The sequence below is a fragment of the Oryctolagus cuniculus genome, chromosome X (genome assembly GCF_964237555.1).
Source record: "Oryctolagus cuniculus chromosome X, mOryCun1.1, whole genome shotgun sequence".
Lineage (NCBI taxonomy): Eukaryota > Metazoa > Chordata > Mammalia > Lagomorpha > Leporidae > Oryctolagus > Oryctolagus cuniculus.
The window spans coordinates 109977338-109999856 of record NC_091453.1 but is presented as its reverse complement, the minus strand read 5'-3'; the positions used below and the strand labels follow the sequence as shown (position 1 = coordinate 109999856).

At 40.8% G+C, this 22519-nt stretch overlaps 1 protein-coding gene across 9 annotated transcripts in view; it reads left to right on the top strand.

Annotated features, from left to right (window-relative positions):
- The window catches only part of MBNL3 (muscleblind like splicing regulator 3), a 124604-nt gene that overhangs the window by 63316 nt on the left and 38769 nt on the right, over positions 1-22519 (top strand). The window contains exon 1 of one of the 9 annotated variants that reach the window (XM_051827799.2): positions 18386-18409. The exons of the other annotated variants lie outside the window; for them this stretch is intronic. The gene's annotated coding sequence lies outside the window, so the exon portion shown is untranslated. Of the gene's footprint in view, positions 1-18385; positions 18410-22519 lie in introns of those variants that run through there. 9 annotated transcript variants of the gene reach the window in all.

The window sequence follows — 22519 nt, the reverse complement described above, 5'->3', positions numbered from 1 at the left end:
ATTACTCAGCCATAAAAAGGACCAAAGTTCTTGTTTTTAAAAAAAGATTATTTATTTATTTGAAAGGCAGAGTTACGGGGTGGAGGGGAGAGACAGAGAGAGAGAGATCTTCATCTGCTGGTTCACTCCCCAAATGGCTACAATGGCCAGAGCTGAAACAGGTTGAAGCCAGGAGCCAGGACCTTCTTCAAGGTCTCCCACGTGGGTGCAGGGGCTTTAAGTACTTGGGCTAACTTCTGCTGCTATCCCAGGCTATTAGCAGGGAGCTGCATTGGAAGTGGATTAGCTAGGACTCGAATCAGCACCCAGATGGGATGGAGACACTGCAGGCAAAGTTGTAACCTTCTATACCACAGTGCCGGCCCCGAAAACAAAGTTCTAATACATTAGATAATATGAGTGACTCTCACAAGCATTATGCTAAGTAAAAGAAGATAGATACAAAAGGTCACATATACTGTGATTCTGGTTTTTCAAGGGTTTTTTTTTTACATGACAAAATGGGATTTATTTCATGATTCAATTTGTGTAGTGATTCAATATTTTCAAACCAATTGAAATAATCTAGCATATTGACACACTAAGGAAAATCATACAATCATATTGGTTGATAAAGAAAAACCATTTGATAAAATCCAATGTTTATTCATAATAAAAACTCTTGGTACCCTGAAAATATTTTTTTATTTTTCAAGGGTTATTTTATTTATTTGAAAGAGTGACAGAGAGAGACAGAGATTTTTCTATCCACTGGTTCACTTCCTACATGGACATACTAGCTGTGGTTGGGCTAGGCTGAATCCAGGAACCAGAAATTCCATCTGGGTCTCCCATGTGGGTGGCGGGGGCCTTATTACTTCAGACATCATCTGATACCTTTCAAAATGCATTATCAGGGAGCTGAATTGGAAGTAGAGCAGCTGGGGCTCAAACCAGAACTCCAATATGTGATGCCTGTGTCACAAACAGCAGCTTAACTGCTGCACCACAGCACTGGCCTCTAGGGCATATTTATTTATTTTAAGGAGGGGAAAAAGAGGATCCAGGAACTGCACCCAGGTTTCCCAGGTGCACTTGGGCCATTGCTGCTTTCCCAGGCACATTAGCAGGGAGCTGGATTGGGAATGGAGCAGCAAGGTCTTGAACTGGCCCCCATATGTGTGACCATATGGGATGCCAGTGTCACAGGTGGCAGCTTAACCTGCTGCATCACAGGGCTGGCCCCTGTGTGATTCCAATTATTTGAAATACTTTGAAGTGAGAAATACATAGACGCAGAAGGCGGGTTGATAGTTGTCAGAGGCTTGTATGAATGAATGAGTGAGGGAATAGTGTAACATGACTACCAATAGGTATGAAATTTCTTCTTGGGATAATAAAGATGTCCTGGTATAAGATAGAGGTTGTTATAGAACTTTGTGGGTGCATGAAAAGGGTGAATGTTATTATATGTGAATTACAGCTCAAGAAAAATGTTTCTTAAAAAAAACATAAAAGGCAGGCTGGTGTTGTGGCACAGTGGGTTAAGCCGCCTGTGACTCTGGCATCCCATGTGAGTCCTGGTTGGAGTGCCGGCTGCTCCACTTCTGATCCAACTCCCTGCTAATGTGCCTGGGAAAGCAGCGGAAGATGGCCTCAGTGCTTGGGTCCCTGACATCCACATGGAAGACCCTGATGGAGATCCAGGCTCCTGACTTCAGCTTTTTCCAGCTTCAGCTGTTGTGGCCATTTTGGGGAATGAACTAGCAGATAGAAGATCTCTCTCTCTCTCTCTCTCTCTCTCTCTCTCTGTGTGTGTGTGTGTGTGTGCATCTTTTTCTTTCACCCTGTCTTTCAAATAAATAGTCTTTAAAATAAAAAGTATAAAAAGATATTACTGAAAATTTTCTCTCTTTTCATTTCCCCAGTCAACCAATTGACCTCCCAACGGGTGTGTTTAGTTTTCCCTTTTCCATACATATTCTTTGTATATAGAAACAGGTAAGTCCATACCTATTCTCCCAGTTTTTACACAAATAGTAGCATAGTGTTCTTATTTCTATTTATTTTCACTTAAAAATATTAAGTCAAAAGATGGGAAAAGCTATATTGTGCTGACACTAATCAAAAGAGAAACAAAGGTGCGATATTTATATTAAAGATGAAAGAATTGTACATGAACACTGTGTTCTAGTTAGTGAATCTGTTCCTTGTAGACATATTAAGTGTACATACATTTATACTAAGGTCGAATAAAAAAATGAATAGAGAGTAGATAATGAGAGCCTGGTCAGAGAAAAAAGCCTAAGATAAGAGGCAGACTAGGATGAACAGAGTGCAAACAGCAGTATGTATACAGATAGATACAAAAGTAGATACAGACATCTGTGTATACAGTGGTTAGTATTCATGCTTTGTGTTTCCCCACTCCACCAGTGGGAGCAATGACATTCTAATAGCAATGAGCACACCTAGGGCCTACATCTAATGCCATTCTCAAAAAAAAAAAAAAAAAAAAACCTGGCCTCCTTTTTGTGGAGGCTGCCTGTGGGTTGAAGTACTGAAACTGCAAGATGGGCCTGTAATGTCTTTGGGTGCCAGAAAGTAAAGTGTTTGAAAGAGGGTGCAGGAGAAGTCCTATTAATAAATCTAGAACAGGGGCCAGCACTATGGCATAGTAAGCTAAGCCTCTACTTGTGGTGCTGGCATCCCCCATGGGCACCAGTTTATGTCCCAGTTGCTCCTTTTCTGATCCAACTCCCTACTTATGGCCTGGGAAAGCAGTGGAATAAATGTGGAACAAATGAAGGAAACCCAAAGTCACCCTTGGACAAACACCGTGATGATAATGGCTGCTGGCAAGATCCATTGGTGTGTGCTAAGACTAGTGGGTAAAAGTTGGAGGAGAAACAGGATGTTATCATTTGCCTCAGAGTATCTCTGCCAGAATATTTACCAATTGAAAAGGAAAAACAGTCACAGCACAGTGGAGAAACTCAGCCAATGTCCTAGTAAGCTAGGCGTTAAGTTTAACATCATTACTGATATGCTGTCTCATCCCCCTGCACCCTCTGATGTGATGTCTTTCTATGGCTCTCTGGCCCAAAAGGCATCATCTTGGATCTAGTTCAGGGGGAAAACCTTTGAGAAGGCCAAAGGGCATGGGAGGCATTCTGGAGAAAAACTGAGTAGCGCCCATTGAAAGTGGCATGGTCTCATGAAAGCCAAACAAGCTCTCGGAGACGAGAGGAGACGAAGGAGACTCCACAAGTGAATGCTCTGGGGGACCCTGCGCCGGGGCCTGGAACAGAAAAAGGACATGATGGCAAAAAGTGAGATTAGCTTCTTAAGTCTTTTTTTTTTTTTTTTTTTTTTTTTTTTTTTTTTTTTTTGACAAGCAGAGTGGACAGTGTGAAAGAGAGACAGAGAGAAAGGTCTTCCTTTTCCGTTGGTTCATCCCCCAATGGCCGCTGCGGCCGGCACACTGCGCTGATCCGAAGCCAGGAGCCAGGTGCTTCTCCTGGTCTCCCATGGGGTGCAGGACCCAAGCACTTTACCATCCTCCACTGCACTCCCAGGCCACAGCAGAGAGCTGGCCTGGAAGAGGGGCAACCGGGAGAGAATCCGGCGCCCAGACCGGGACTAAAACCCGGTGTGCTGGTGCCGCAGGCGGAGGATTAGCCTAGTGAGCCTCGGCGCCGGCCAGCTTCTTAAGTCTTACGCAAATATCTCCTGTCATTTGAGGTTCAGAAATTCAGTCACGATTTTGTTTTGTATCCTTTTCTGTCTTTTCTGTAAAATAACTTTGGGTGTGGTAAGGAGAAAAGTCTGAAATCCAGGAATTAGCTGACGCTAAAACTGAGCCCCCAAAAGCTGGATGAAATAGTTTTGAAACCACTCATATCCTAAGTAGCTCTTTACAGACCTATCTAATCAAGGCTTTTTGCTGTGGAAGAGAGACCATCAGTTTAAAATTTCTACCACTCACAGATGAGAAAACTGAACACTCAGTGAGAGTCACTTATCCAAGATTACATACACAATTATCAAAACAGTCTAATGACACTAGTGGTCTTTCCAATCATTTTTATCATTTTCCCTATAGAGAAGAAAATGGAGAAAACATCAACGGACTATTGTTTTACTAAACCAAAACTTCTGACTCTTGACATGATCATACTGTCCCAAATAACACTGGCATGTCCTGCCTGTGAAGTTATGTGGTTATTTGGGTTTTTTATTTTTTGTGTTTTTTTTAAGCAGTTATTTTTATTTATTTGAAAGGCAGAGTTAAAGAGACATGGAGAGACACAAACAGAGAGAGAGAGAGAGAGAGAGAGAGAGAGAGAGGTCTTCCATCTGCTGCTTCACTCCCCAAATGGCTGCAATGGCCAGAGCTGGGCCAGGCTGAGTCCAGGAGCCAGGAACTTCTTCCGGGTCTCCCATGCAGGTGCAGGGGCCCAAGCAGTTGGGCCATCTTCTACTGCTTTCCCAAGCACATTAGTGGAGAGCTGGGTCGGAAGTAGAGCAGCCGGGACACTAACTGGCACCCATATGAGATGTCAGTGTTGCAGGTGGTATATTTACCAGCTACACCACAGTGCTGGTCCCTCAATTTTTTTCTACTTAAGAGCGCAGCATGAGAGGGAAGCCAACTATATTCCTTTCCTAACCCCTCCCTCTTTTACTGTTTCATGATAATTTTTTTAGATTAAGATTTTAACATTCGTATTTAGTTCATTGACAGTCACTTGGACAATTAGTTTTGAAATGGAGGAGAAAAAGAAACTGGGTGTTCTTTTATTTCTAAACAGTTATCTAACTTTTTTGATACTAAATGTTGTTTAATCAGTTAAGTGTCAGGACATAGTTGTTTCTGCTTCTTTGTCCATTTTTCTCCTCAAACACTACATTGCTGAGTTAGCCAGGCAGAATCGGAGGTTATAACTGTGGCTGCGAATCACATACATTGTCACTGCATATAATTCTTCGATGACTGGTTCTGTCACTTTCTCATCAGCTAGTTAGACACTTGTCACTGATCAGCTGAAAATATTGCCATAGCAGTCCAGCTTTATAATTTGTCAGGTTTTTTTTTTTAAAAAACAATAATTTGAAATCTGACCCAACTTATTTAAAACATATTGTTTTATGAAATTATAGCTCAAGGTTATTTTTCTCTCCATTCCACAGCCCAGTTGCAACTGGACATCTGGTGAGCAGACTCAGAATAGGGTTAGGGATGTTTTCTCCAACCACAATTTGAAGATACCATTAAGACTGACCTTTGTGGTCGGTGCTGTGGCTTAGAAGGTTAAGCCTCTGCCTGCAGTGCCAGCATCCCACACGGTCACTGCTTCCTGTCCTGGCTGCTTTACTTCTAATCCAGCTCCCCACTGATGTGCCTGGGAAAAGCAGCAGAAGCTGCCCAAGATGATCCCTACATCCACATGGGAGACCCAGATGAAGCTCCTGGCTCCTGACTTTGGCCTGACCCAGCCACAGCCTTTGCTGGTGGGAGATCTGTGTCTCTCTCTGTGTATCTCTGTCTTTCAAATGAATGAATGAATAAATAAATAAATAAATCTTTTTTAAAAAACTAAAAAGACTAACCCGTTAGCATGGAACAGCATTAAATAGGAGAGATTTGAGAACTGTCTATTGTATGTCAACTCTTGTTTGGAAGAAACTCTTATATATTAGGAAATATATACCTGATTATACTTGGCCATTAATTAATTCTCTTCCTATAGCACAGCTGTATGAAGTCATTACAAATAGTGTTTCATACCAGAGTTTTTATGAAGTGTGAATAAAAAGTGCTTCTGTACTTCTGGAAATTGGAATTAAATTTTCTAAGAACATGACTTTGTTCCTAGAACATCATTCACTTAAACTGCTCTACTTGCCCTTAAAAATGAGCTTTCTGCTTGTATAACACCTGAGGTGACCTTACTGCCTCAGTGTGTCGCTTGATCCTTGATGTATACAGTTATATATTCCAGAAGAATCTTAGCCATCTGCTCTTTTCTCATTATCTGCAAATAATCTTTTCATTTTCTTCTGTTTCATCCACTATGTAATCTGTTTCTTAAATTTGTGGTTTTGTTATTGCTGCTGTCTAATACAGATTTGCCGTCCTGCTTGGAGTTTTCAATGCTTTTATTTCTTTGCCTTCCATTCTCACCCCAGGATTGGGTTTTGCTGCTGCTATATGTAATTGAAAGTTTTGCTTGTGCTTTTTGCTGTGCTTCTTGATATTGCTTTTCCGAAAGTCAGTAAATGATTCCACTTCTTCATCAACACTGTATTTTCTAAATGTTCTCCCAGATTTGAGCTTAACCATGCTGTCTCTCTAAAAAAAAAAAAAGTAAACTATTTTTCAGTACCTTGTTTATGATGAGTTTGTATACTATTGCTTGATGTCACGCTAATCTGTTGGTTTGTAGATAGATATGGCTACAGGATCCATTTGTTAAAAACTGTTAGGCAGCTGTAACTTGGTCAGGGGCATTTAAATTTATATGCCTTAAATTGGACTTCTCCTCTATCATAAATGGGCTTTTTTTCTGTCAAAACTCAAATTTTTATTTACATACTGGAAGCTGGTAGAAAAATTAATTTTTTCACCCACCTATAATCTTAAAGATAGATAATGGACGCTGTAGTTTCTGCATTGTGAAAAGCATTCATAAGTGTGAAACTATAGGATCCACAGTAAACATATTAAACTGTGGTAACTATGACAGATTCCTCAAGCCACAACATATCTTATGTGTTTGTCATGACTTGCTAGCTAATTGCATACAAGTAATGTTCTAATTTCTCTCTTTAATATGTACAAGGGCATACATAAAACCTTTTCTTCAGTGACTTTAAACTCTACTCATCATTTATTTGCTTCTAAATACATTGTGCTACCACTATCTCTTAGTTGCAATTCCTTGTCAGAAAGTAAATTCTTGTAAGATTACATTGTTTGAACACCACATTGTCACATTGTTTTAAAAGCTTTATGCATTCTTCTGTTTGTGAAAGATAGCAGCACTGAAATAACAATTTGAGAATTTTTGCTATCTCTATGAACTCTGCTTTTTTGTTTTAAACATTTGACACATTTTCCTAGGTATCCCAGAAATTGTTTTTCTGTTGTTAAGGTTTATGCTTACCATTTTAAAAAAGATTTATTTATTTATTTGAAGTCAGAGTTACAGAGAGAGGGAAAGAAAGACAGATCTTCCATCCACTGATTCACTCCTTAGATGACTAGAACAGCTGGCTCCAGGCTGGACCGAAGCCAGGAGCCTGGAGCCCCATCCAGGTCTCCTACCTCTGTGGCAGGGACTCAAACACTTGGTCCATCTTCCTCTGCTTTTCCCAGGCCATTAGCTAGGAGTTGGTTGGCAGTGCCCATATGGTATGTGGTGTCACGAGTGGTGGCTTTACCCACTACACCACAATGCTGGTCCCCAAGATTTATGCTTATCACATACTGTACTTCGATGATGAACACAGAATTTTTTACAGATTTTATAAAAACATGATCTGTAGATTTTTTTGTAATTTCTTGATTATTTCATTTTTTTTTACTAGCCAGCACAATGTCCTACATAGAAACAAATATCTTAACTTCAGTGTAACTGAAATATTTTAAAACCATGTCCATCTTTATTCTGCCAGTCCCCCACAGAGGAAGGATTTTGTTTTGGAATGTTGTCTTATTTTTCAAAGGAGCCTGAGTCTTGAGCAATGCCTTTTCCTTTGGTGAAGTAAGTAGAAGTCACAGAAGTAACCTTTGAAATATTTAGAGTGAGGCATGGTATCAGCAAGTGGCATAAACAGAAAAATGTTGCCTTGTAACGACACTGTAACAAGGGCTTAAGCAAATCATGGGAACTACTGCTTCTGTCTCTCTTCCTCCGACAGTAAGCAGCAGCACTCAATTTGTGGGACTATGGGTTCTGGTTTACTACAAAGATTTGAATAAATGTACAGAGGTTATTTAGTACTGAAAGTCCTGCTAAGAGCACTAAGAGTTCTATATACATCCAATTCCCCAAAGAAATTATTCCTTCAACAAGCATTCATTGAAATCTATTACTGATTGCAAGGCACTGGGATCAATCAGTAGGATGTGGAATACAAAGTGATGCAAGACATGGTTCTTGTCTGAGCTCAAAGTATGCGGTTGCTTGTGTTATGTGCCATAAACCAGGCACAAAGTCATAGCCAAAAGTGTCCAAGGGGAGTAGCAGAGACTGAGATGACATCCAGCTGTGGTGGATAAAGATGCAGTCATGGCAGGGGTACTGTTCGAGGTATTCTTTGAAGAAGAGGATCAGAAATGTGGCTAATCTGAGCAAAGACAGCAAAAACTTTTATGTGTTTGGGCAGTTAAGTGAAACTCTGAGCTTAAAGTGCAGAGACATGGTCTTAGAAGTCAGTGAGGAGTGTGGGCTTTATTTTGTTGCTGTGAGAAAAGCAACCCATTTTTAAGCAGAGAAAAGACATCATGAGCCTTGGCAAGAAAACTGGTCGAGCAAAAGAGACTGGACAGAGGGAGGACTTTATAGAAAACCGGTGAAGTATCGAAGGCATGAAAAGCTATGGATTTGGATGAAATGTGGTGATGGAAAGGGAAAGCTGGCGATGGAATCGAGATGCAGGTGAAGGCAGCTTGGCTAAGGAGAAGGATGCGCTACCCCAGCCTGTTGCTCTTGTGCTCACCTTAACATCACAGTTCACTGAAGTTTAAGTGAAGATCTGTCACACAGGGTACTTCACAATGTTCACGGGAAAAACAGAAGGAAAAGATAAGTTTATTTCGGTGCAAAAAAATTTTAAGATTTATTTATTTATTATAGAGGCAGAGTTAAAGAGGCAGAGACACAGAGAGAGGTCTTCCATTCACTGCTTCACTCCCCAAATGGCCACAATGGCCGGAGCTGAGCCAGGCTGAAGCTAGGTGCTAGGAGCTTCTTCTGGGTCCACCACATGGGTGCAGGGGTCCAAGCACTTGGGCCATCTTCTGCTGCATTCCCAGGCCAATAGCAGGGAGCTGGATTGGAAGAGAAGGAGGAGCAGCTGGGACAGGAACCAGTGTGCATATGGGATGCAGGTGCTGCAGAGGCCCAAACCTACTATGCCACAGCGCCATCCCCCCAAATTTTTAAAATCCTTGCTTAGTTTTTACATAACATGTACTTTCCATGAACTTTTTGAAGATCCCTGAGCATTATAGAAAAGTTTTTTGGACAAACTCTGTTAGATATTTTCCAAATGTTGTTTCTGAGCACTTTTACTGTTGTATGTGGGCTTTTAAAAGAAAATTCTGAGTGCCCGCCATCAAATGTCATTTTTAAATAATTAGTATGCCAATCTAGTATTGTTAAAGCATTCTTTTGTTTTAAAATGTTTGAATTATAAAACTGATGGATATCTTGTAAATCAAGATATCTTTGAAGCATTTTTAGTTCTAATAAGGTCATTCTGAGTCAAGAACAAGGTTATAATGTGCAGAAAAGTGTTTGGTGAGGTGACTTCCTAGTCCAATAAAAATATATATTTAAAGTTAATAACCTGCTGAAAGTACACAGTGAGGTTTTTAAAGTCCCAAGAGTTTGAATAAAGAAAGACAAAGAAAAGTTCTGATAGAACCTATGCACTGACTCTTTAAAAAAAAACTCAATACCGAGAATTTAATCTGTGCTAGTGCTTTTCCTTTGTTTAAAGATGTATTTATTTGTTTTGAAAGGCAGAGTAATAGAGAGGGAGAGACAGAGAGATCTTCCATCCTTTAGTTCCTTTCCTGAAATGGCCACAGTGGCCAGGGCTGGGCCAGGCTGAAGTCAGGAGCCTGGAACTCCATCTGGGTCTCCCACATGGGTGGGAGCCTGCTTTCCCAGGTACATTATGGTATAATTCAATGTTAATAGGTAGCTGGTGAAATAAAACCAAAACCACTTCCTCAATTTGACAGAATTCTCAGATTGATAATTTTGCACTCTGGTGGCATGTGACATTTATCCTGTCTGTTGCCCTGATAGCAGTTGTGCTCTTTGGGTTTGCTATAAGAAAAGAAAAATATCTTTTCTTTTAAGTCATTTCCCAGCCTTTCTGGAAGAAGGCAACTGTATGATATAAGAGTCAGTCAACAAGGGAAGAGGCTAATTGTATTTCTGATCTCCTTGTTTGCAGTTTATTAAGCTACCTGAGTGTTATTCTTTTAGACATATTCATGAATGTATTCTGTGTATTCCACTATTGCAAACTGGGCGCTTCAGGTTAAAATAGTCTCTGGTGATATCGTGATGTTCAGTTAGTGCAGCTGAGGCTCCTCATACCACAGATATGACTTGATTTATTTCCTTTACTAGGATAGAAAGAGTGGTGTTTGTGGTGTATTTTCCCCTGCTGTCTCACTGAATGGGCAACTAATGAAGTTTGTATTCAGTGCTTGTTTTCATGTTTCAAATTCAAAATATCAAAATATCAAATTTCAAATTGATATTTTAGGTTTGGATTTATGCACTCAGAATTGGGTCGTTCACTTATTTGATATGACAAGTATTTTCCTCCTTTGAGTTTGTTATTTTTCCAGATTTTTTTAGGGTATGAGGGAAAGAGATAATGCTTCCAAATGATTGGGGTTTCTGTGATGAATAAAGGTAGGAATTTATTGGAGAGCTGAGTGGGAAATTATTAGAAAAAATTTTTTTGCCTGGATTTAAGTACAGAGCAAATACTCAGACTGAGAAGAGTAATCTGGAGAGGTTTGTAGAGCCAATGGAAGTGGCATGTAATACAGAGTTCTCATATTCTTATATTAGCTTTTATAAACATTAAGTGAACGTGTTTCCTAGAAATAGAAGAGATTTTTGAGAAACCCAGCTCTTCTTTTTCTTGACCTGGACTGGGTTTCTTTTCCATGACTGCTAGCATCATTAGTGCTATCAGGAATGGGGAATTAAGATGCCCAAATCCCTTCAATGTGACCTTTTGGATACTGAATTGTCAGTAGCATTAGAAAACGTGAATAAGGAGGTGGATTTATTGGGACAGTATGGACAGTATGGCCTTAATGGCAGAAGTTTTCAAAATTGTGGTGAGCGGACCAGCAGTACCAGCCTTACCTGGGTACTTGTTCTAAATGGAAATTCTTAGTCCATGCCTACACCTACTAAATCAGAAGCTCTGGATTAGGCCTGGCACTTTGTGTGTCAAGAAATCTTTCAGGGACTGGCATTGTGGCACAGTGGGTTAAGCCACTGCTCAAAAATGCAAGCATCCCAATATAGGAATGCCAGTTCAAGTCCTGGCTACTCTGATTTCAATCCAGCTTTCTGCTAATGCATCTGGGAGGAAGCGGAAGATGGTCCCAGTGCTCCGCCCCTGCCACCCACTTGGGAGACCTGGATGGAGTACTGAGCTTCACTTTGGATCAGCCCTGGCTATTGTGGCTGTTTGAGGAGTAAACCAGCAGATGGAAGATTCTCTCTCTCTCTCTCTCTCTCTCTCTCTCGTGCGTGTGTGTTAGTGAGTGTGTGTTAGTGATTCTGCTTTCAAATAAATAAATGTTTTTTTAAAAAAGAAACCCTTTTGGTGGTTTACATGAACACAAAACTTTGAGAAGGATTGGTTTGGAGAGAACTTAAGGAAAGTTCAGGAGGGTGTTAATTAAGGCTGATGTTTCAAAGTTTCAGAATTTCCAACTCTCTGTTCTTTCCCCAGCGCTGCTTCTTCCCTGCCCTCTTGTGCAAATGCCTTCTTTCAGGGGGTTATTGTTTATATTCAGATCTGAGGGAAGGGAAGTGGCACCTGTTCTGGAAGACGTATGTCTCTAAGAAGACGTAAAATGTCTAGGAAGGATATTTTATTTCTCTCCCCAAGGAACATCACAGTGTTTTTGAGCTGAGAGAAGGCCTAGAGAGGGACTAAATGAAATACAGCACTTCATTCGTGTAATCCAACATTTCTCCAAATTCCTTGGCCATAGAATACTATTGTTGTAAAGCATGTAGAAATCTCTCATGCAATACTACATGCTAGGTGATTGGACACAAATTATGTTACTGTCTAAATATTTGAAACCAAAAGGAAGGCAAATTGTTTTATTTACTATTCTATCACTTGTCGCTTTCTTTTTAAAGATTAGTGACTTTTTTATGCCCAAATCTATATTGTTGCTAGCAACCACAAGTGGACTTTCAAAGTTTCATTGCAGCAAGTGAGAGGAAAAATATGCATGTGTGTGTGAGTGTGTGTGTGTGTATATATATATATATATGATGGTCAAACATATTTCCCATGTTTGAGTCATTCTTGGCTCAAAAAATTTAAAAAAATGAAAAATTGGCTCAAACATTTATAAACAGTTTTATAATGAAATTGTTTTATTATTTTACCAATTCAGGTAAATGTTATTTAGGATCCCTTTACTGTTCTTTGCTGTTAGTAATTTTAAGTGCACTTAGCATTTTCTCTTCCAGTCTGTTGTTTGTTTTGCTTTATCTTTCTAACTTACCAGGGGAAAATGAGTTATGTGATTCCTTTTTTTTTAAAGATTTTTATTTATTTATTTGAAAGACAGTGTTACAGAGAGAGGTAGAGACAGAGAGAGAGGCTGATTTCTTATTATCATTTTAAACATGTGTTATAAATAAAATGGAACAGTAATTGTGGCAAGCTTAGAATAAAACATTATCACTCAAAGCATGCGATACTCCAAGAGTTTTCATATAATAGAAATTACTTTGAATGTTTTATGGTTGTAAAGTGAATTTTCCTTATCCACATCTTAAGGCAAAAGCTTGTGTTAGGAGGGACACTGTGGTGCTGTGGGTTATTCTGCCTCTTGGGATACTGGCATTCATAGCAGAGTGTGTGGTTTGAGTACCAGGTACTGCATGCCTCTATTCTGGCTCCTTGCTAATGCTCTTGGGAGGCAATGGGTGATAACCCAAGTACTAGAGTTCTTGCCACCCACATAGGAGACCCAAATGGAACCCCAGGCTTCTAGCTTTAGCCTGACCTAGCCCTAGCTGTTGCAGGCATTTGGGGAGTGAACCAACAGATGGACGATCTCTCTCTTTCTCCTCCTGCCTCCCTCTGTGCCATTTTACCCTTTAAATAAATAAATAAATAAATATAAATAAACATTTTTTTAAGTTGGTAAAGGATAATCTCTTGATAAACTAGTACTGTAAATGGGCACTGGGTTATTGCTCACTGAAAAGAAAAAGGAGCAATAATTATTTTCCCCTTTTAGTTATTTGCAAGGGTGAGATTAAAGTCTGAATCCGCTTCTTTATCCTCTGCCATTTTACATGCTATGCCATTAAACTGTGGAAGCAGTAGCTGTTTAACAATAATATTCAGTTCTGATAAGAGAAGCAATCTTAATTTTTAAACATTATGTGTAAATTCCATCCCTAGGCACATGATAATCTATATTACTCATGTAATCAAGAATTTCAGGTATAATAATGCGTTACTTCCTGTGGGGAGGTAAAATTATTTAAAAGTAGTTATAAGCAGGTGCCGCGGCTCACTAAGCTAATCCTCCGCCTGCAGCGCTGGCACTCCGGGTTCTAGTCCTGGTTGGGGCACCGGATTCTGTCCCGGTTGCTGCTCTTCCAGTCCAGCTCTCTGCCGGGGCCCGGGAAGGCAGCGGAGGATGGTCCAAGTGCTTGGGCCCCTGCACTCGCATGGGAGACCAAGAGGAAGCACCTGGCTCCTGGCTTCCGATCGGCATAGCGGCCATTTGGGGGGTGAACCAATGGAAGGAAGACCTTTCTCTCTGTCTCTCTCTCTCACTCTCTAACTCTGCCTGTAAAAAAAAAGTAGTTATAATGTGTCTGAATTTCTAATACTTAATTCTCAGGAAACATTTTAGTTCTATTACAAAGAACTAATAAAGAAAAACAAATATAAATTTTTAAAAGTTTATTTTACTTCCAAAGGATGGTAAATTTTACTTTGTTCCTATATTCTTTTAAAGAATTTATAAATACGTAATGTAGGAATTGTGCCTAGAGAAGTTAATTAATGGAATTGGAAAATAATTTACCCATGATCCAGAAGTAATTAGAATCTGAGGCACTTAAATTCCAACCTATCCCTCTTTCTAATAAAATATTACATTCACATTAAAATTTAAATGTATTTCATCTTTGCTTAGAAACAAACACATTAGAAGTCAGAGCATGAAGAGCGTGTGACCTGGTTCCGAACACTCGGTTCATATTACCATGGATTTATTTCTTATTGTTCTAATTTTCCCTATCCTACTGTCTTTAAAAGTCTGAGTACAGTCTTGGGCTCTGCATGCTCACTATCTAGCCCCTTCCTGTAAGAGCCAGATTTCCTACTGTCATTGGCAAATGTTTGTAATACTACATTTTTTAAAGCTGTGGGCAAAAACCTAAATAATAAATTGTAGAATAAAATTGTGATGTTACCTTATTGACATGTTTACATGACACAGTCACATATTCTTTTGTATGTGAAAAACTTTACAATTTTATTTGGTGAATACATTTTAAGGCATTTTGTTTATGTATTTACTTATGGGGCAAAATCACACACACACACACACACACACACACACACAGAGGCAGAGACAGAGAGAGCTGCCATCTGCTGGTTCACTCTCCAAATGCCTGCAAGGACCTCCCAAGGCAGGAGCAGCAGCTGGGAGCCAGGAACTCAACTTGGGTCTCCCACGTTCTTGAACATCACCTGCTGCTTCCCAGCGTGCTAATTGACAGGAAGTTGGAGGCCACATAGAACCAAGATACTCCTATACAGGATGAAGGCATCCCAGTAATATTTACTTGACCAATAAGAAATTGCCAATATGGAAAAGAAAATATATAAACATAACTCTTGGTCCTAGGCTACATTTAAAGCACAGAAAAAGTCAAATCTTAGCTTCAGTTCACCCTCACTTTGTACTATCTCAACATGTATCTAGTTTATGGTCATTAAATAAAACACCCGGCTAAAATGGAACTTATAATGGGATTGTATTTTGTGAGTCTGTGTGTGTAGTTTATGTGAGCTCTCATTTGTCTGGGTTCTCCGCCATGGGAGCAGCAACTGTTTGACAATCATCTGGTTCTGATAGGAAGAGGATGCTTCTCTTTTTAGAATAGAGGGCGATGAAATGCTTTAGGGGAACACTTCATCCCATTTTCTGATAAGGTTGGCCTTTTGTCATCTTCTGGGGTCTCTCTAGCTTTGTGATAGTGTCAAACCCACAGCACTCAGACACTAGTAGTCTAAGTGAACTTGCCTTTGAACGGCACTTATGTGTTTCCAAAAGGTTCTTCTCTTAGGGTGGTCACCAAGTGCACAGGCCAAGTGTTTCATCAAGTTGTACTTCTACCAGTCCCCTACCTGCATGGGATATTGCCAGACTATTCCCTTACAAAAAGATATATTTGGAAATATATATTTATTTGGAAAGCAGAGTTATAGAGAGAGGAAGAAAGACACAGAGAGATGGGGAGGGGGGAGAGAGAGAGAGAGAGAGAGCGAGCTATCTTCCACCTGCTGGTTCACTCCCCAAATTTCTGCAATATAACCAGAACTGGACGAGGCAGGAGCCAGGAGCAGGAGCTTCATCCAGGTCTCCTACATGGGCCATCTTCCGCTGCTTTCCCAGGAGTATTAGCAGGAAGCTGGATCAGAAGTGGAACAACCGGGACTTGAACTGGTGCCCACATGGGATGGCAGAATCAAAGGTCACGGCTTAACCCTGTATGACACAGTGACGACCCCAGACTGCTCCTTTTGTCAGGTCATGGTCATTTGTGCTTAAGCTGTCGTGAGCTACCACCTGAATATTTGATGTTGCGTCTCCCAAACTAACTGGCATTATGCAATTGTGCAAAATGTTACTAGAGCTAACTGGGAAGATGAGAAACAACCCTGTCTTATTTGTTTTAGGGTCAATGAAGAGCCCTAGGTATGTAACAGACTATCCCATTTGCCACATACTTGTCTACTAAGCACTTTCTGGACATAGCTACCAGCCAGTTGATGTGCCATCTTTCTAATGATCTTAGAGGGACAACAGTAGCCTGGGAAGTAGAAATATCTGTTGTTTTTTTCCTAAATATTTATTTTATTTATTTGAAAGACAGAGTTAGAGAGGAGGAGAGTCAGAGAGAGAGAAAGAGATCTTCCATTTGCTGGTTCACACCCCAAATGGCCACTGGTCCAGGCCCTATGCCGGTGCCAGTTAAATTTCTTTTATTAAGATTTATTTATTTATTTGAAAGACATAATTACAGAGGCAGAAGCAGAGAGAGAGAGAGAGAGAGAAAGCGGGGGGGGGGGCGGTCTTCCATCCCTGGTTCATTCCCCAAATGGCTGCTGCGGCTGGAGCTGCGCTGATCCGAAGCCAGAAGCCAGGAGCTTCTTCCGGGTCTCCCATGTGGGTGAAGGGGCCCAAGGACTTGGGCCATCCTCCACTGCTTTCCCAGGCCATAGCACAGAGCTGGATCAGACATGCAGCAGCTGGGACTCGAACCAGAGCCCATACGGGATGCCGGCACTGTAAATGACAGCTTTACCCGCTACGCCACATGCTGGCCCCGAGTTAAATTTCTTTAGCCAAAAGAAGACTCATGCTTAACAAGAGAAGGACTGATTTTCATCTTTGTGCCCCTAATTACAAAATGCAGAAGTAAATCAATAACTATGTCTGCCCTTTATGTAACCTTTGGGTGGAGGGGTATGTGGCTGGCTACAGAGACATAATTATTTAATTTATTCTTAGAAGTACACTATGAACTGCAAAGATAAATTGTTCAAATGTGAACAATACTGATTGCCTTTCTTATATTCTCCTTATACATTTTTCTAAGTTAATTTCTTCTTTGAAACTTTCTTTTTACCTAAGGACGGGAAATTGAATTTTGCCAAGTGGAAACCCCACGGTTTAAGCTTAGTGTAAAAGCAAGACCCTTGGAAATTGACGAGATTGGCAAATACCTTCCTACTTCTCAAGTTTTAGTGCAGTGAAACTCACTTGAGACCTTTAAGTCATGGAAAACCTAAAGTAACTGGCATGGTTTCAAGGTACAGAAGTCACAGCGGGGATCAGAAGTGGAGCAGCTGGGATTCGAGCTGGTGTCCATATGGGATGCCAGCCCTGGAGGTGGCAGCTTAACCTGCTGAGCCACACCACTGGCCCCTCAATCAGTGTTTTCATAAGGATATTCTTTTGGTGAAAAGGGGGGCGATTAAACAGTGTTGGGAAATGCTGGGTTGAGAAAAATTAACAGATTTCTTGACCCTAGCACTGTATGAGAACCTGCGCTGTTCTCTGGTGTGTTGTCAGTCTCTAAGAGAGGAATACAGTATGGTATCTCTTACAACCATTGGAGTGGGAAGACCCAGCTTTTGAAAGTCCTATCTTGGGACTGGTGGTCTGCGGTACACACTCTGGCAAAGGCTGAGCTGAAGGGTCGCTAAGAGGCTTTCCTGCTTTTTCACTTAATAGGTCAAGGCTATGCCTCTAAGTGTGCAAACTTCCCCAGCAGAGTACAATTTCAGTCTTTCTGACCTTACTAATTCTCCCTCTTTGATAATTGCAGTGAAAGTGTTTGCATTCTTAATGAGTAAAAGATAAATTCAAGACTGTGTCAAGTAATTGATTCCTTAATGTCTACCCTTGCCACTTTTGTGACAGTCTGTAAGGCAGGACTATTATGGATAGCCACTTTTCCTGAATATATTATTTGGCTCATTAAAATTAGCCATACCCCTCTAGTTTTCTCTCTCTTAATATAACTAATCAAGGACAGATTACAAAAGATATCTAGGCAAATAAAAAGTATTCCTCTGCGTGTTTTGAATGTATGAGTGCACAGATAGTATGTGCACATTTAGAAACATGATACTGAGCAGTCATTTCCTGGGCTTTAATAAATGACTTTTGCTTGATTTCGAGTATTCCATAGAAAAAGCTGAACCAAAAAGCTAAGCCACCTCTTAAGCCTGTATACACAAATAAGAAACTTCAGAAACAAAAATGTTATCTTGATGTGCCCAAAAAACATTCTTTACATTTCGAGTCAGAAATTAGGCGAGTCTGGGTCACACACCCTGCCCCTCCTGGTTCTAACCTAAAGGGGGAGCTCCAGCAGGCATTACGGTTATTTGCATATACAGTGGCGCCACTGTGGGTGGGAAGGTGGAGTGGCTGATAAAGTAGCAACTTGGTGGGAGGAGCTACCAAAGCTTTGGGTGGGAGGAGCTATACTATCAAAAATATCTTTCTCCACCAGCCAACTTCCTTAAGTTCCTTGCAGCTGATCAGGTAAGTCTTCTGCTTTACTCTGGACCATTGAAGGAGAGAGTTCTCTCTTAGGAGAAAACCAGGGTGAAATCCCTTGAGGGGGCTGCCTAGGCCCTTAAGGTAAAAAAGGCGAAGTGCGTTTTCGAGGGTTTGACTTTTTTTAGTTCAACTCACCAGGATAGAAGAACAGATAGGGAGAAAGTTGCCAGATAAGATATTGCGTTGGGTCTACTTACACCAAGCAAAAAAATATTGTTTATCCGAAATTCAAATGTAACTGGGAGTCTTGTATTTTTATTTGATAAACCTGGCATCCCTAGATAGAATTCCCCTGCAGAAGCCGTAGCCGGGAAGAAAGGGGGCCAGCTGCTGGCTTCTACAGTACCGTGGGAGGGGACCGGGTGGTAGGATGTCCAGAAGAAGGAGGCAAAGGACCTCTCAGAGCAGATTTGATTAATGGACCTTGTTTCAGAAGGAAGCCTATGTACTAAGTACTTTTTAAAGTTGTATGATTTTATGCATGTTTTATTTCTTGAAGTAATAAATTGAATGGCATTACTCCCCCCCTACTTTGTTTTTTTTCTGTACTTAATGCCATTTTATGTTGGCTGTCTTAAACTGCTCTCAAGACAGCTCCTATGAATGCTTTGCATCACGAATGCCTTCTAACTTTTATTAACTTGGTACTTCGTTGTTTGGGGGTTTCGATTTGATTCTGGGTGTCAGTTTTGTAAAGAAATAATGTATTCTTGATGAGCTTATTACTGACCAGACATGCAGTTAATATTTTTCTAAAGCAACTGAAGGTATTCAGTTAGAGCAGGATTAAAAACGTGCAAGTGGCATGCTGGGGGTGGGGGGGGGAGGAAGCAGATTTGGGGGACTGATGGGGCATTCTTGCTTTCATTGCGAGGCGCAACTAGGAGTTTTAGTGTTCTTTGCTTTTCGAAAAAATGTCAAATAAAAACTTGAAGCTCATGCTTATTTGAAAATAAATGTGAAGGAAGCTGGATGGTGGGCCACCACGTAAAGCCAGGAACGTTTTTCCCTTGTGAGCCGGCATATGCAATAAACAGTCACAGGGAAGGCCCCGCTGGCTGAGATTTTCTTAAAGCCACATATTCCACCTTTTTGCCTAAGAATCTTCAGGGAATTTGACCTCCAGCTCGTTCAGAGAATTTGGGGTTGGGGGCAGGGCAGTTAGAGAACACAGTTTCTTCTAAACTGACCGTGCGATTAGATACGGATCTGTTGCTGCTGCTTTTTGTGCAGCCAGGGGGGCTTTGTGTCCTGGGGGGAGTTCTGGTGACCAGAGACCCCTGGAACTTGACCAACGCTTGTGTGCCTCCTGAGCACCTGTTACTTCTTGTTCAGCTACAGTAAATGGCTAGCATTTTTCAGCCATCATGGGCGCATATTCCTCAGGGTTTATGTTCATAGCAAAAAAGGAAAAAAGTTATGAATTAGCTATTTTTGGGGGGACCTGAATAGAATAAGGGTTTATTTGGAACAGAACCAGGAACAGCCTGAGTCATGTGTTGAGTTCTCTTCTTGGAGGGAGAAAAAAGAACGTATAGAAGGACATAGAAAGAGAGCACAGTGGTTTAAGCTGCTGCCGGAGTTCCTAGGCATCCCCTATAGGAACGCCGGAGCGCTGGTTCAAGTCCCAGCTACTTTGTTTCTGATCCAGCTCCCTGCAAATGTTCCCACTCCCACGGGGGGGGGGGGGGGGGGAGGACTAGACAGAGTGGAGTTAGGCTTCTAAAGCACAGTAAAATTACTCTCACAAAAGTGCTGCAGACGTGTATGGGTTGGCTACTATTCACCAGGCTCTGATACATTCCTGAAGACTGAAGGATTTGGAAGACACAGTCCTGTCTTTAGATAGGCTCCCAGTCAAAAACGGGGGATAGGCATGTAAACCATTTATCGACGGACACAGTGATAAGTGCTATGACAAAACTGAGTACAAGGTGCACTTGGAGGCCCAAAGAAAAGACAGATAACTGAGAGTGGGGGTGGGAGGAATGGCTTCAAGACAGTCTCTACAGAAGAAGAGATATTCGGACTCAGAATCCATTTTGGGTGGTGAGGGGTTGAGAATTTGGCTTTTGTATTTGCTGAGCTGCTGGTGAATTAAGACAAATCACCTCATTCCTTTGGCCTTCATTTTATCTGAGATAAAGGTACACAAGATGTTCCCTACAATCCAGTTCAGCCCTAAAATGTTTCAATTCTGGGAATCAAATTATCGCAGTGGGCTATTTCAGAACAACAGTGGGATTGTTGAACCTAATCTTCTCCTGGTTTTTGGAGGTCACAATTGAAAAAGCTTTCCAGATGCAGATAGGAAATAAAATTATTTTACTCTTTCCAGCTTCTTGTGTAGTCACACTTGATACCTACTTTGCACCAAAGCCGTTGTTTCTATGAATTGTGTCCAGAAAATAGGATGCTGGGGCCGGCATTGTGGCACAGTGGATTAAGCTGCTGGTATGCTGTATCAGAACACCGGTTCAAGTCCCAGCTACGTCAGTTCTGATCCAGCTCCCTGCAAATGCCCCAAGGGGGAGACCAGATTAAGTTCCTGACTCCTGGCTTCAGCCTGGACCATCTCTGGCTGAGGTGGCCATGTAAAGAATTCAGCCAGAGGATTGATCTCTTTCTCTCTCTCTCTCTTTCTATATCTCCTCTCTCCTCCTTCGACACTCTGACTTTCAAAGAAACAAATCTTTAAAATCAAAGAAAAGAGATGGCATGCAATACTGGCTAAAATGGTGGGGAGAGGTCTGTGTTCAGTCGAATTTGGCCTTCAGTATATTCCGGAAAAGGTGGATTAAACATTTTTTCCCCAGATTACTTGCCAGCATTTCAAACTTAAAATAAAAGTTGTTTGTAGGAATTTCATGATACTCTTTGTGCATATATACCCATATTTATAGGTTATAGTATATTTGGAGGAGAAAATGATACAGATTATATCCATTTATGTAAAGACAGAATTCTAAGGGGAAGAAAATGAGAAAATTGTCATTAGTATGCTGATATCTGGCAAATACTCAGTTTATGTTGATGTTGTCTCATTTATAGCTCTTTCAGGTTTTTCCTAGCTTTTAATAGGTCTGTGGTGGTTGCAGGAACCAGGCAAACCTAGTTCGTGCAATTTGTAGTTCTCAAATCACTGGTACTTTCTCTGAAAAGCCCTGGCTATGCACGTAAGTATGTTACTATGGGACGCTATCAATAGGGATTTTCATTTAACACATGATCATTAAAACGGAATAACAGTGCTTTTCTTCGTAGAACAAGTATCTGTTCCATGCCTTTATTTAATATTGAACTTTCAACTCTGTGGTCTGGCAGATCAGTGGGATTATGTCTTTGAAAAGGTAATGTAGTTATATGAGAGAGGGTATATGGGTTACTTTTTCCATATAACTCCAAATGTATTTGAAGAGGCAAGTCATTGTGCAAACATCTGTTTTTAAGCTACTGTGACTGACAAAGGGTAATTTCCAGCTTCCTAGGGTCCTTTTCTTATTTTGATGGATGCTAGAGCTTTCAGGAACATCAGAAAGTACATTTCACAGGGGTTTCTTACCACCACGTGCATGGGAAGTCTTGCATCTGACAGACTTCAGCTCTCATAACTCCCAAAACTTAGGTGGGATTTGAATCTCTACAATGCTACTTTTCTCTCTGAGTCAAAGGCTTTGTACTCATTTATGAAAAGCCTGAAGGTAGGAAAAAGGCAGTAGATTGAATTTGGGAGGTTTTGTAAAGGCTCTGCGACGTTTTCCTTTGTCATCAACTTTTTGATGCAGATGTAGTTCAGAAATGTCATTGGCCATTTTCTCCTCCTGCTGCTTTTTGGCTGCATTTTCAGAGACAGTAGATGCAAAGGGGAGCTGGAAGATTCCTAGGTGTAGGAGCACTTCTTTCAGCAGAGAATCACTTTCCTATTGAATCACTTTGCTATTTTCTTAACTCAGTGACTCAGTGAAAGACCAGATGAGAATGACAAAATGAAGGCCAAAAAGAAATGTAAAACAGGGGAAATGTAAGTGAGCAGGAATGAGTTTGTACTCTAATCTCTTCGATGTTTAATTGTGTGTAGGAGAGAGAGAGAGAGAGAGAAAGAGAGAGAGATTGATTTGCATGTCTTGACTTGCCCTAACTGCTGTTTTTAGGATATAGCCTGGTCTGCCAGAGAATGGTGACTGTCACAGG